This window comes from Haemaphysalis longicornis, unplaced genomic scaffold (genome assembly GCF_048455015.1).
Source record: "Haemaphysalis longicornis isolate Haplotype H1 unplaced genomic scaffold, Haemaphysalis longicornis Haplotype H1 scaffold_6, whole genome shotgun sequence".
Classification (NCBI taxonomy): Eukaryota; Metazoa; Arthropoda; class Arachnida; order Ixodida; family Ixodidae; genus Haemaphysalis; species Haemaphysalis longicornis.
In genome coordinates this window covers 212296678-212310748 of record NW_027526407.1, presented here as the reverse complement: position 1 = coordinate 212310748, position 14071 = coordinate 212296678, and the positions used below count along the sequence as shown (strand labels likewise).

At 47.0% G+C, this 14071-nt stretch overlaps 1 protein-coding gene and 1 pseudogene across 1 annotated transcript in view; one reads left to right on the top strand and one right to left on the bottom strand.

The window, feature by feature from the left end:
- Window positions 1-14071, bottom strand: part of LOC144141351 (uncharacterized) — a 129559-nt gene that overhangs the window by 83185 nt on the left and 32303 nt on the right. The window lies entirely within an intron of this gene.
- LOC144141706 (uncharacterized) lies at window positions 638-13989 on the top strand (annotated as a pseudogene).

Below are 14071 nucleotides of genomic sequence, written 5' to 3'. Positions count from 1 at the left end.
AAGATGCACAGCCTTAATTCGCCAACATTGTGCAATATTTATTCGAAAAACAAAGAAAAAAGAAAAGAGGTGTGAATGCGTGATTACCAATGCTCTTTATTACTACATTAAGGCAAGGATTTTGCTTGTAGCAAATTTTCTGAAAGAGCAGGCAGAGTGCGTAACAAATACATCATACCGCTTTCTGATTCTTTTTACCTGTAAGATATCAAATTCACGATTGGGTGGCCTTAAGTCTAAAACCCACCCCAGAAACACTATTTTAAGACTGGAAAAATGTCCGCCACACCTAAACGAAGCATATCATAACATCAAAAACGGAGTAGCTTCCTTGATCAGGAAACAAACTCGAGTAAAAGATATCAGTTCAAAAAAGTAAGAGAAATGCATCTTCGGCGGGCCAAGAAGTGAGACGAAATGATAAGCGGTGGACCACAAGGCCCACAGAGTGGACACCCAGAGTCGGGTCTTGAAAAAAGGGAAGGTCGATGGAGAGAAGACATAAGGAAGTTCGGTGGCAAAGAAGGGACTCTGGCAGCTCAGGATAGGAACTGAGGAGGTCAAAGGGAGAGGCCCTCGCCCTGCAGCTGACGTAAACAGGCTAATCATGATGTAGATGATGAAGTCGTACGGGTATATGGACTGTATGGCTGTATGGACGTAGCATGGACAGGCTGTATGGACAGGCTGTATGGACGTAGCAAAAGCCATTTGGAAAAAAAAATCAATGTCGTTCTGGCCTAGGAATGATAGACCAGCGGCGCCGTCGAGTAATTTTAAAGCCATGCTGAACGGCCTATTCCCAGCTGCAGACATGTTTTTGGACAATATCAAATCGATGCGCGCACACTGCAAGAAGGTCGGGTACGCGGAATCAGAGTGGCATTGTCAGCCAAATATCTGCGATAGAAATCTTGCCAACACCTGCCAATTTCCGTCACTGACTACAATCACAGGGGTAGTGAAGGCGCAACCACCACACAGTCCGATACATTATTGGGCTCAGTAGATGTGCGAATGCGCGGCCTAACCCGTTCGCCTTAATCACGCAGGTACTCAACGTATCTACAAAGTTGTTCCTGATGGCCCTCACGCCTGACTTTATCGAACTGTCACCAATTCCAGCCGCCCTTTGCAACGACATTCTAAAGTGACACCCCGCTATCATTGCATCTTCTTCAGCTGCAGCGCCACCACGCCAAACCATGGCCCTCGGTCAAGCGTGGACTACCCCATCGAAAAGGACATCATCCGCAGCCATCACTATACTCCGTTTCATACATCAAGTGCAACGCTGTGAAGGCTACACAAGTAGTCCGCAAAGAAAGGGGGTGTATCGCTCCGCGCTGTTTTGTAGCCGCGCTGTTTTTGTAGCTCCGCGCTGTTTTGTCTAACGCGTCGCTCTGGAGAAAAGACGCTGAATATTTAAGTACATGGGTTCGAAACCGCGTTCCGACGTTTCTTTTTTTTTTTATCACATCTTCTGCGAGTTCAATTGTAAATCTTATTTCGTTCCTAGTAACTTAAACACCACGCGCATGCGGAAATGAACTGCACGTATGGGTTCTGGATGCATACCGATGTTTGGCCAGCAATTGCTATTTTGTCGCAATTCTATGCCATTGTCAGCTACCTCGTTGATTCTAGCGAGAACTTTATGTAAGAAAAACACGTTAATTCATTAATTATTTAGCACAGCTGCTCTAACCAGGGTGAATTACCAACAGGTGTTCACTTTCAGCTTTCGTTTTTGCCGTTGCCCTGACGATCCACTTCTTTATGGGCCTCTCTTAACACACTCAGCATGTTATTGATTATACCGTGCCGCCGGCAGAGCAACGGGTTCAGTTTTTACCGAAACATTTGGGACCGACTTTGGCACTGCACTCTGGAGTAGCCCGAAGCTCTTGGTGAGAATACCGTATCATTTGTAATTCATGGGAAAGGACAGAAAGCAGATTTCTGTACCTTAGAATACTGATTTCTGGCACAGAAACGCATAATATATATTTTAAATTTGTTATTCGCCCCTTTTTCAGTCCGAATATATGCAGCATTTTTGTGAATTATTGTGCGTGATTTATTTATTTCTTCAGTGCAATATTTCACCCCGGAAGCAAGAGTTATATTTTCTTTTGTGATTGGAGAAAGAGCTCTTTAAGCTAGGCACTTATTCGCAAGACAATCATGGATAGGTGAGTTGTTTTTACATACGGAACCCTGATATGGCCCGTTTTTCTGTGTCAAGGAAATGTCTATGGTATAGGTTAATGCTGTGACAAATAACAGTACTAGCTCATGAGTTGGAGATTTGTTGCCATACATAAATGCATACAGGGGCAATACGGATTGTGTGTCATACAAAAATATTCCAAGAGGAGGCTGACTTTCATGGTTTAATAAACAAACTTTATTTATAGAAGAGCACCTCTGGTCGATTTCCTGGTGGGTTCCGACTTCTTACTTTCCTTCCTTTCTCCCACCCAGTTTCTGCAGAGGTTATATGACTGCTCCAGCTGTATACACTTCACGACCGAACAGGACAGCACTACAATGTAATGTCTTTCATAGCACGGGTCACTTGGTGACGTTAAACTCCACAAACAAAACCACACGACGAGGAAACACAGTTTGCTTTGTCGCGGTAACAAAGCCTTTTCGGGGAATCGGCGCAGCATGAAGAAGCGCGAGCAGGCTGGATAGAAAGGTGTCCACGCTCCAGCTCTACCAGTTGACCCTCGTGAACAAAGCCGCCACTACTGACAGGACACACATTGCTGGGAAGTTCATCAACGATTCCCCCCTGCCCTGCCTTGGAATTCCTTGATCGCCCGCAGGTACCTGCGGCGCCAGACAGTGATGCCAAGATTCCGTATTCTCCTATCATAGGTGAAGCCCATGTCCTTCATTAACCTCCACAAGGTGGTTTTCGTGAAGTTCGGCAAGTCGTCGTCTTCGTGGACAGCCTTTCGCACACTGTCCAGTGTCGGGATCTCCCTCTTGGCGTACATGCTCTTCACATTCAGACGGATGGCATGGACTGTGAAGCTGTCATGCTTGACGGTCCGCGTGCTTGATATCGTCACGTCGCGAGGTCTTCTCTTTGGAGACACCAAATTCCCACGCAGACACTCCGCCTTCAATTTCGCCACCGTACGGTGAGATACTCCGGTGTCCTCGCTCACAACACTCAGTACTTCCTGCACAGATTTCACCGGGAAACGCACCCTGGTATGGGTGCACAGATTTCCAATTACTTGCTTGGCGTTCTTTGACAACTTTGATGCGCAAACCCTCGACAAAATACGTACAGGAGACGTGGTCGAAGCCCGAGAGCTGGACGCCATTTTTTCAACGCTGCCTCAAAGAGTAAACAAAAAACGGCGTTCAAGGTTGCGCGGAGAGGGAAAACCTGATACGAAAGCGACAAACATAAAATACAAACTCGCATATTTCCATCGTTTGTCCGGCAACACGGGCGTTTTTTGTCAAGCTGATGATAACTATTTATGCTTTAAGGTTGCCGGCGAATCATTTATCGTATCTGGCGCACCGCAAGCAACCCACTACTTTTGGTCGCGGAAGCACACAGCGCAAACAAGAGCGCTGGCTTTGACAGCGTTGCACCTGATGTATGAAACGGAGTATACAAAAGAGCAACCACTGTCCGCGCCGCATTGCCGGCTCGGTAGCTGTGCGAATGCTCAGCCTAACCCGTTCTCTTTCATCATTCAGGTCAGTGACAGAACTTCTGTTCTTGCTAAAAAATCGAGTAATTATTAATAATTTTTTTAGTTCAGCTGCTGAGCCCACGGTGCTGCGTTGCGATCCTTGTCGAATGCGCGCTGGTTATACGCTTTTTGTTGCTTTTGGCGAGGGATGTCGAAACTAACCCTGGTTGTTGGTTTTGGCGGGGATGTTGAAACTAACCCTGGGCCTCCCACTGCTGACGACTTGCTTACAGAACTGCAAAAGCTGTGGGCTGTCCGGGAAAAACTTATTTTCGACATTCAGGATATTAAAAACCCACTAAAAGCGACGGACGTAACAATGACAGATAGGTGCAAGCGCATCCCTGACCTTGAAAAACGTTTAACTACCCTTTCATCCATGCGCACAGACATAGATGGCCTAAAGACGCTCACATCGTAAATGTCAAACAAGGTCTGTAATCTGGAGTCCCGCGTGGATCACAGCGAGAACCGTTTACGACAAAACAATCTTATACTTTATGGCAGCCCGGACACTACTAGAACTGAAACGTTTTCAGACTCTGAAGGAATAATTATTCGTCACTGCACTGACATACTTAACCTAACAATTCCTCCCACAGAGAGTGAGCGTGCGCACCACCGCGGACGCTTTTCAGAAAACCGCCTTCGACCCATAATTGCAAATTTTCAATCAATGAAGACCAAATAACTCATACTTTTCAACGGCTGCAAATTCAAGGACACAGACTTTAGCGTTGGCGAGGTCGTACGTTATGCCCTGGTCGTACGTTATGCCCGCAAACACCTAATTTGTTTTGCCGAAACGAAGTCAACACCTTTCACTGAGCGTTTCAAAACCCTTTTTCTCGGCACTAAAGGCTACATCTTTAACGAGTCATCGCAGTCAGTGAAAGAATTAAAATACCAATCATCCCGTCCTCGAACAAAGCCAACCTCTCCCTGCAATTGTCCCCAAATCAGCTTTTTCATTTTCCGGGATCTTTACGAACATTTCGAAGTAATATTTGGAAACATGAACTTATTTATAATGAGGTTTTTTCATCCAACAGCGGCTTGCTTATATTAACAAAAGACATGGTTAAGTGACAGCGCCTTAGCCGATTTGCCGAATTTTAAACTATTTTGAAGGGATCGCAAAGATAAGAGGGGAGTTGGGTTCTTGTAGCGATTCGCCAGAAAATATTCTGCTGGATAGTTACCCTCTCATCTGACCTTGAAATGATTTGTATCCTTTGTTTCGCTAATCCCTAGTCAGTATTAGTTGCGGTCGGTTATAGGCACCGGAATAGTTGTCCTAACTTTCCAATGAACCTTAATGACGTATTAAACGAAGTTACTAACAAGTATGCCAATGCCCCCATACTTCTGTTCGGTGATATTAATTTTCCGCGTATTACCTGGCTAAACAAAGCCACGCCGACACAACCCCAAGGTGAAGCGTTCAAATTTCAGGAACATGGGCGTCTGTTCAAATTTCAACCACTCACAAATGGTAACTGTGCCAGCCCACGTAACTAAAGATGAAACTATTTTGGATTTGGTACTAACCAGTCATCCTGAGAGCATGCTCTCGATTACTTATCTCCCCGAAATAAGTCACTGCAAGGTTTCCGATGGCGACTTTGCATTTAAACCTCTAATTCGTCAAACCACCAAGAAAACCACTCAGCTTTATGATAAGGGCAATTATGCAACAATAAATTCAGAGCTTAACTTATTCTTATCTAGGTTTGAAGCAATTTTGTATTCCTGGTCTATCGACTAAAACTGGACACTGATTAAGAAAAAGGTCAATGAATTGACTGACAAATTATTCCGAAAACCCATTTCTGCGCAAACTGCCAAAAGCCATGCTTCACAAAAACTCTTAAGAAAATGAAAAACAAGAAAAAAATGCCTGTTTGGTTGCCAACAAGACAACGAGACCCACAAAAGCGGTAGAAATGCTACGCATCTGGAAAAGCATATTTATCTGCAGTACAAGACGCAACAAACTTTTTTTCCTGCATTACCCTACCAAACATGCTTACTAATAACGAAAAAATACTCCCACCTCCCCTCGCGGGAACCACTGTGTAGATGCGACGAATGGGGGGTTCCGTTGTTGTTTCCGTTAGGTTGATTCTCCCATCGCGTGAAACGTGCCGTGAACCCCCTGCCGCGGCTATGACGCAACGTGGCGCGGCTATGACGCAACACAATCCAACACAATCCACGTTAATCCAATCCAATCCCAATCCAGTCCAATCCAATCCAAGCCAAACCAAGCCAAGCCAAGCCAGGCCAATCCAATCACCCTCGCGAGATAGTGTTCGCTATCGGAGAGGAGAGGGGGTGAGCGGCGGAGAGCGCGCGGCGAGGAGAACGGAGGGGTGTGGACGGACAACAACAACGCCGTGTGGAGGGACAAGGCGAGTGAATGAGATGCAGTCACATATAAAAAAAAAATTGGCAGGTTTTCAACCCCCCCCCCCCATACCGTCCCAGTTACTCTAACCAGTGAATCGGGTCACGTAATCACTGATAGTGAATGCGCTAGCATATTTAAGAATGCTTTCTCATCAGCTTTTACCAATGAAAGTGACGTGTCATTTACAGTATACCACCCAGTGTTATAGAATGTGCTATGCCACCCGTATCGTTACAACTAATAGAATTTTGTGCGTAATCCGCAAGTTAAAACTTTCCTCCTCTTCTGGGATTGACGAAATCAACTTTAAGTTCCTAAAGAACACAAAATATATTTGTGCATGTTTTCTATGCTTGCTCTTCTTGCAGTCACTTTTAAGAGAACATCTACCAGAGAACTGGAAGAAAGGTAAAGTCGTTCAAGTTCTGAAGTCAGGTAACAAAAACTCGCCATTACACTACCGTCCCATATCTCTAACGAGCGTGCCCTGTAAAATCACAGAACACGTCATCTACACACATATCATGAAATTTCTTGATCGAAACAGCTTTTTTCATCCCGCGCAGCACGCGTTCCACGGTGGTTTCTCTTGTGGCCTTATTTGTCCGTGACTTGCATGCTAACCTGGACTGTAACTTACAAACCGACCCTGTATCCTTAGATTTTGCCAGAGCATTTGACAAAGTACCCCATTATCGACTTTTCAAGTCGACTTTTTTAGTTAAATCTTCACCCTAACATCTTAAATTAGATTAAGGAATTCATTACAAACCGCTCCCAGTCTGCTAATACCAACAACCTTACCTCTAATCCTCTTCCAGTAACGTCCGGTGTCCCCCAACGTTCAGATCTCGGTCCCCTTCTATTCCTTATATACATTAATGACTTGCCCTCAAATGTAGCCTGTGAAATCCGACTGTTCGCTGATGACTGCGTTATATGTGACACTATTACAGACATTTAAAAACAGTCATCTCTAGAAACTGACCTAGACTGTCTGCAGAAATGGTGCGAGCACTGGCTGATAGAACTTAACCCCAACAAATGTAAAGTCGTATCATTCCACCGGCGCCGTATGCTGCTTGTCCATCCGTCCACAGTTAATGCCATCCCTTCAAAAATGTTCAGTTGTACAAGTATTTGGGCGTCACTCTGTGTAGCAATCTTTCATGGAACGTTCAGGTTACTAACATCATTTCATCTGCAAACAAACGCTTCGCCCCACAACATGTAAAATTACAATTATTCTTCGACCGAAACTAGAATACGCATAGCCCATTTGGACCCTCGACAATCTTATCTTACACATGCAATCGAATAACTTAAAAACCGGGCCGCTAGATTTATTCACTGTCCATACTCTTGTCACTGTCCATACGATTGCCACCATATCAGGTTTGAAGCAGAATTTGGTTTAACTGATCTAGCACTGCGCCGTCGTAATGCAAGCTTTCTAGTTGCACAAAATTTGTCGTAGTCGTTTGCATGCCCCCCTTATATCATTCCCGCAACACGCATATCTCACCGAACCAGCCATTCGCTTCAAGTTGCTCGTCCACGTGGCCGGACCTCTACTATTTCTGCTTCGTTTTTTCCTCGTACAGCACCAGACTGGACCGGCCGTCACAGCGAAATCGCAACATTACCTGCCCATCATCGATGTTTTTTTTCTCTGTTAAATCTACGTATGTTACGTTTGTTACCCACCCCTTATGTAATACCCCTCGGGGGGCGTTAAGGAAATAAAATGAAATGAAATGAAATTCTAAAGGGCCGATCTTCAGAGTTCGCAATGCGAATGTAATGATGTCCACTTGAACGCCTGAGATGCCCTGATTCCGACCGCCTTTTTATAGGGCCTCGTCCTCTCGCTGCTTCACATGATTTGCTTCGTGATCTGAACCTGCCTCACTGACAGGTCTTGCGACAACGTTCAAACGTTCTGGCAATCACTCACTATTATCGCCTCCTCCTACACAGGTCTCCTCCTCACCCGGGAACAACGCTCGCGTTTAACTTTCATGCGTGTCCATGCCTTTAACTTCCATGCCTTTAACTTCCATGCGTTTAACTTCCATGCCTTTTATAGCAGAGCTGTATACGCTTCGAGCGCGGCCTGTATGGGCTAGGGAGCCTACAAGACGGCGGCATGTAGGCTCCGTAAAGCAGCCGCGGGAGTCCGCGCCCCGCTCCCCACTGCCGCCACTACATTTGCGGCACGTTCACCACTGAGCTTTACCATTTGCGGGCGCTTGAAATCCATGTTTATGTGGAGCCATCACTGTTCGCAAATAGGGTGTGTTTACGAGAGTGTAAATGTTCCTCACGCGATCTTAGTGTGGTATATTCCGTCTGTATAAGTGGCCGGTGTGTGTCACAGGCCAGCGTCGCGGAACCGGCGTATGATGGAGCCGATTGTAGTTACACTGACCTGAATTTAATAGCCGTGTATCCGTAACCACCGGTTCCTCAGATGTTCATGCTACGGCTATACACTACTATTTAAATCGGTTTTGTGCGCTTACACAATCAGCGGAGCACTCATACCTGACCGCACGCCAGTTACGTTTGCCAATATTATACCTCAGATATTGACCACCACCATTTACAAGCCAGTCTGTGTTAAATTCGGGAATATTCAACAAACGTACGATGGACAATGCATAATTATACTTGGGGAGCAGCACACGACAGAGTCGTCTTGTCGCGAGGTGAGCGCCTGCAAACACTCATCTGCTACATATATCCTCTGCGAGAGCGCGGAGACGGGTTAGAATATAATCCGCGTCCGCGACTAAATGCTTCTTCGAAATATCGTCATATGGCACAGGAGGCCTTCAGAATAAAGCAGGAACTGAAATCAGAGGGCCTTATCACATACCAAACTCTTCCAACGACACCTTTCATTGTTTGTTGAACAGCCTACCCTGTATACTTCCAAAAATGCGTCCGCCGAACGATCAGCTCTTTGTTGAAGTAGAAAAACAAAAGGAAAGTGTACGAGAGATTTGTGTGTGCGATTACTAAAACGTTCATCGCTTGATTCCGCTCCGCATTTGTACACAGCGTCCCCCTCCCCTCGACCGCCCCCCCCCACCCCCCACCCCCACCAATGTCTCGCGCAACAGCAGCGCATTTCGCGTATCTAGTGAACCCTACCTGGCGTATGTTTCGACGCACGTCTTTAGCATGTCAGAAGCTGCACTGTTTTTTTTTTATTTCCGCTAGAGCTAATATGTTTCTTAATTCCGCACTTGCACACCATTTATTTTTCCGCGGTTTCATTAACTTGCCTTGGTTCTTGCTATATGGCGTGTGTGGGCACATATTTAACGACGCAAGGCTTGGAATATACTTGACATTTTCGCATGGTTTATATTCTTGTAAAAGGCATGTTATTGTGCCGGATTCAGTAATCACATCCCTGAAACATATTTTTTCTGCGACGTATATATACGAAACGAAGCCGCATTCGTTGTCCACACTGCAAAATGAAGCCAACCTCTCATTGTGCCAGTATCAGGTTCAACGAGGCGACAGTAGAATTCAATTGTGCCTGATGTTTTGGAGATGACATGGGTGATATGTTGCTGCCGTCACCGACTCCCGGAGGAACGGCGACGGAGCGCGCAGAACCGCGTCCCCGGGTAGGTCTTGCAGGCGATCGCGTACTGAACCACGGCCGGACTGGAAAAGCGGCGAGCGCGCACTTTCATGAAAGTGCGCGCCCGCCACTTTTCTAGCCCGGCCGTGCCTGAACGTACTCTTCGCCTATAGACGTCACCATAACAAGTTCTTTTAGGGGCGAAGCTCCTAAAGCCATGGGTCTGTGTCTGTGTCTCGTGGTACGTGACCGCCGCATGCTTTCGGAGATGTCGCAAAGTGGGCCGCGTTGCACGCGCAAGAACCGGCTGCAACCGGCAGCGCAAACTCGGCACCGGGAGCGCGAGCTTGTAGGTGTTCGCCAACGGAGGCGCGAGCGCACGTGCACTGCGAGGGGGAGATCACGCAAGAGATCACGCCACGAACGCAAGCAGTCGTTCTCGGAGATCGAACGAGACGCAAGGACCTTTGCTCGTTTCCTCTCGTCTTGATCGGGCACAAGTTCGCCCTAAATAAAAGTTCTTTCTTCAAATACGCACTCAGATGTATCCATGTGAACCCTACCACGATCCGAGGAACGTGTATAGACTTAGTGTTTGCAAACTTCCCATTGCAGCCAGTACAAGAACCTCTCTCGCTTCATTTCACAGATCATAAAGCCGTCGTAATGAAGGGACCTCGCAATCCAGTCATGACAACGACGAAATGAAAAGAACAAACGAAGAAACGAAACAACAAACTAACAAGAACAAAATAAAAGTTGATTTGTACAATGTACGCACACAGTCTTACGTCTTTCTTAATGATGTAATGGGCGAACTTTCACGGGAGAGTTACGGTTACCGATGATCTCCCCCTCTCGAGCTTTGTCCCACTTATCATCATTCATTCCCTGGATATGGCGTGATATTTTTAGAGCGCGGAAAGGCGAAAAGAAGCGAAACAGAACCAAAACACTGCACGAGCCCTATCAGCGACGCAGCGCAAAACCTGTCAACGCCGCGGAGAAGCGGCGGCAGGCGGCGCAGCGATCGCGAAGGTCGAGGCGTATATGTTTCGGTTCACATACGACGCCCGCTTGCGAAGTCGCTTCGCGAAATAACTTCGAATCATCTGGTAAAAGCAACTTGCGGGTTAAATAACTGTAACTCTCGACCTAATGTAGTCATCTTGAAAAAAAAAGATCATATAGAAATGACCGCTTGCACGACACAATCATTACGCTGAGTTTCATTTACTTGCTATTATTAGTTTGTGCACACTGAAGGTGCAAACGTTACGGAATTACCGTGTGCTGTCAATACAGGTAGTCTGGTTATATAAAACAGCTGTAACACTTGTTTAATCAATGTAGTCCAAACAAATTATATGACATTTAGTGGCTTAGACGACTGTAGGATTACGGCAAATAATATTTACTTTTTACAATCGCGTAGTTCACGGTGAAGTTATAAATGTTATGGGGGCTCCCGTCACCTGTGACTACATGCGCTTCTGCGGGAGGGGAACGGACAGCCCCATGTTCGCCAGCTAGAATAGAGCTCCATTCCGTCCAAGTTAATTAATCTACTTGTCTAGAAAGTATGCTCTATCGCAAAACTCGAACAGGTGTGCTTTGCTTCGCGCACTCCTCGTATCGGCTGCACTCGTCATCCTTCTTCCCAAAGTGGGAGGGCACTTCAGTTTCTTTGCCCCACCAATAACCACACCACGAACCCCTATTCCTGATCCCCTATCCGCCGCACCACTGACACTCACTGAAAATATACGCGTGTCAGCTACAAACATGCTACCTCCCTCCCGCCGGTGGTAAACCACGTTTAAAGGGACACTGAAGTGAATTTGTCAAGCTCCCGTTTTTGCTTGCATGCGTAGACTGGCTCAAATTAGGACACTTTTCATCGTTTATCCGGTTGACAAGTCGGAAATTATTTTACAAAGCGCGAAAGAAGAAAAACTACCATGCGCGGTTTGTGACGACGGGAGGAGATGCACCGTGATTGGACGATGCCTAAAGTTAGCAACCAAACAAGTTTCGGTTTCGGTTCTGTAAAACAACGTGCTTGACATCCGACGGCATCGTCGGATGGGCATTCTCAATACCTCAGTAATCGTCGTCCCGTGCTTCTGCCATGTTGTCGTCTGTAAAATGCATAAGATAAGTCTCCCAGGACGGCTTGGAATCGTAGCAATCACTAGCCGAGGCCTATATTGTGGATGAACGCCCTCCGCGTCCCCGCAGACGCTCAAATGTCATGCGTTTTAAATGCGGAGCATTTCTTAGGCTCGCGATGTCACTCGTCGATGTTGTCGGCGCCGTCCACACGCTCACTGCGCATGCGCGTAGCGTCGAGGCGCAGGTGCGCGACTCTCCCCCGTACCCTCCTCGCTCTCAACAACAGGTGCGGCGGTGCGGGAGGAGCGCGTGTACCGCGTGCGCTCCGTCGCTCTCAACAACAGCTGCGGCAGTGCGGGGGGAGCGCGTCTGTGCCCGCATGCGTCGTAGCTACCCGTGCGCTGCGTCGCGCTCAACAGTAACGGCGGCAGGGCATGTACACGTGATAACGGCGTGGTGGGTGCGTGGAAAGTTCGCGCGCTTGTGTACGAAAGTGTGCGCATGCGCGTCTCTCCCCCGTACTGCTCTCCCTCGAACGTGGGCGGTGTGTATATAAGCGGCGGAGCGCGCGTTTGGAATTTAGTCAAGGGCGTCTATGCTTGGCTTTCGCTTGACTTGACGCCTTTAACTTTACACTCCTTGCATTCGCTTCTCCCTCATTCAATAAATAAGAATAATAAAGACGAAATAACAATTAAGCATTCCCAAACCATATCCAATTACGCAACATTCACGCGATACCCCCCCCACTCTGCGACGCATTTACTCGAGTTCCCCCCGTGGGAAGATGTGGGCGGGTTTTTTTTTTTTCCCCATATTTGGAGCTTGCCTCACTCATGCCTGTATCGTAAAAAGCGTGTTCGCACAAAGCCAAGGGTCTGTTGACTCTGGCCTGTGCCCACTGCCCGCAAGCAGTCGGTGCTTATGGCAACCGCACGCCAACGAGAACTCGCTAGCGCGCCAGTGTCAGCCTGCGCGCGTTCTGTGAACTAGTTCGTGGAGCAATGAACCTTGCGGCCCAAAAAAAGGCGAACTCAGCACAGAAAACATCGGCGGAAAGCGAAAAAGTTCACTTATAAAAAAAAAGAGTGTAATCGGTGAGATTCGAACTCGTGACTTGCAAAACACGTGCAATTACGTTTTTTTTTCATGCCTAGCGCTCCAGACCACTCGGCCACAGGCGAGCGCGGCCGACTTTGAAAATATAAAGTATATAATGTATAACCAGTTTACCCTTTTATTTAGTTTTAGCATTTCAAGCAGCTTAGGTGACTATTTGTTGTGTTTCGCTCGTGCAGTAAGCGTCCCCAAGTTTCCGCAATATCTCACGTCTAGCAATTGCATTTCGTAGACGGAAAAGCGTTCGCAGATGCGTTGTCGTGCTGCTGACCGCTGTGCTTGTTCACCCAGCGCAAGAAAGTGCTTCCCGCACCGTAGTTTTACGCTGAACGGTAAAAGTATCAGTTGATTTTATTTCCTTAGTACCTATATTGACTTCGCTGACTATTCTCCCGCCTTCAGGAGGCCTTATATTTTCCTACTGGCGTACCAGTTAGCGAAGCGTCGCATGTGCGGTTGTGCAGCGCTTGTGTGAAGCGACCTTGATTTGGATCTAGATATAGTGTACAAACTAATCAAGTATAGAAAGGCACATTCTTCCATTCACAAACGTGTCCTGGCTTCGTTTCAACTGAGGGAACGCATTGCGACGACCTGTCGGCGACCGGCGGACGAAACGCTGTGCCGACTGACTCTGTCTGAAGCCCGGGGAGCCGTGCAATAGCGCAGCCAATTGCCAGCTCATCTCCTCCCGACGTCACACGAAAACGCCGCAGAAAATGGGCGAGGTGCAGAGAGGAGTACAGAATTTTCGAATTGATTTTTCTAATAAATAAATTCGCGTAAACGTGCTCAGAGTAGTCGAAACAGGCCCTATGAACTCCGGACTACAATTTGCGCTTGTAAGCCCGCAATGCTTACAAATCACTTCAGTGTCCTTTTAAGTTACAATTTATGTCACAGTTTTGCAGTTCTATACACGTGCGAGTGAAGAGTTTTGTGGGTGGATGCTAGAGCTACGTTTTGTCCTTGGTGCAGGCGTTCTGAGCAGCGGGAGAGAAGCCTGACGAGCTTTTCTGACCTTGAGGAACACCTGATTGTCCGGGCTCAGGTGCGGCCAGAATGCTGGGCCATTAATATTGTGACGCT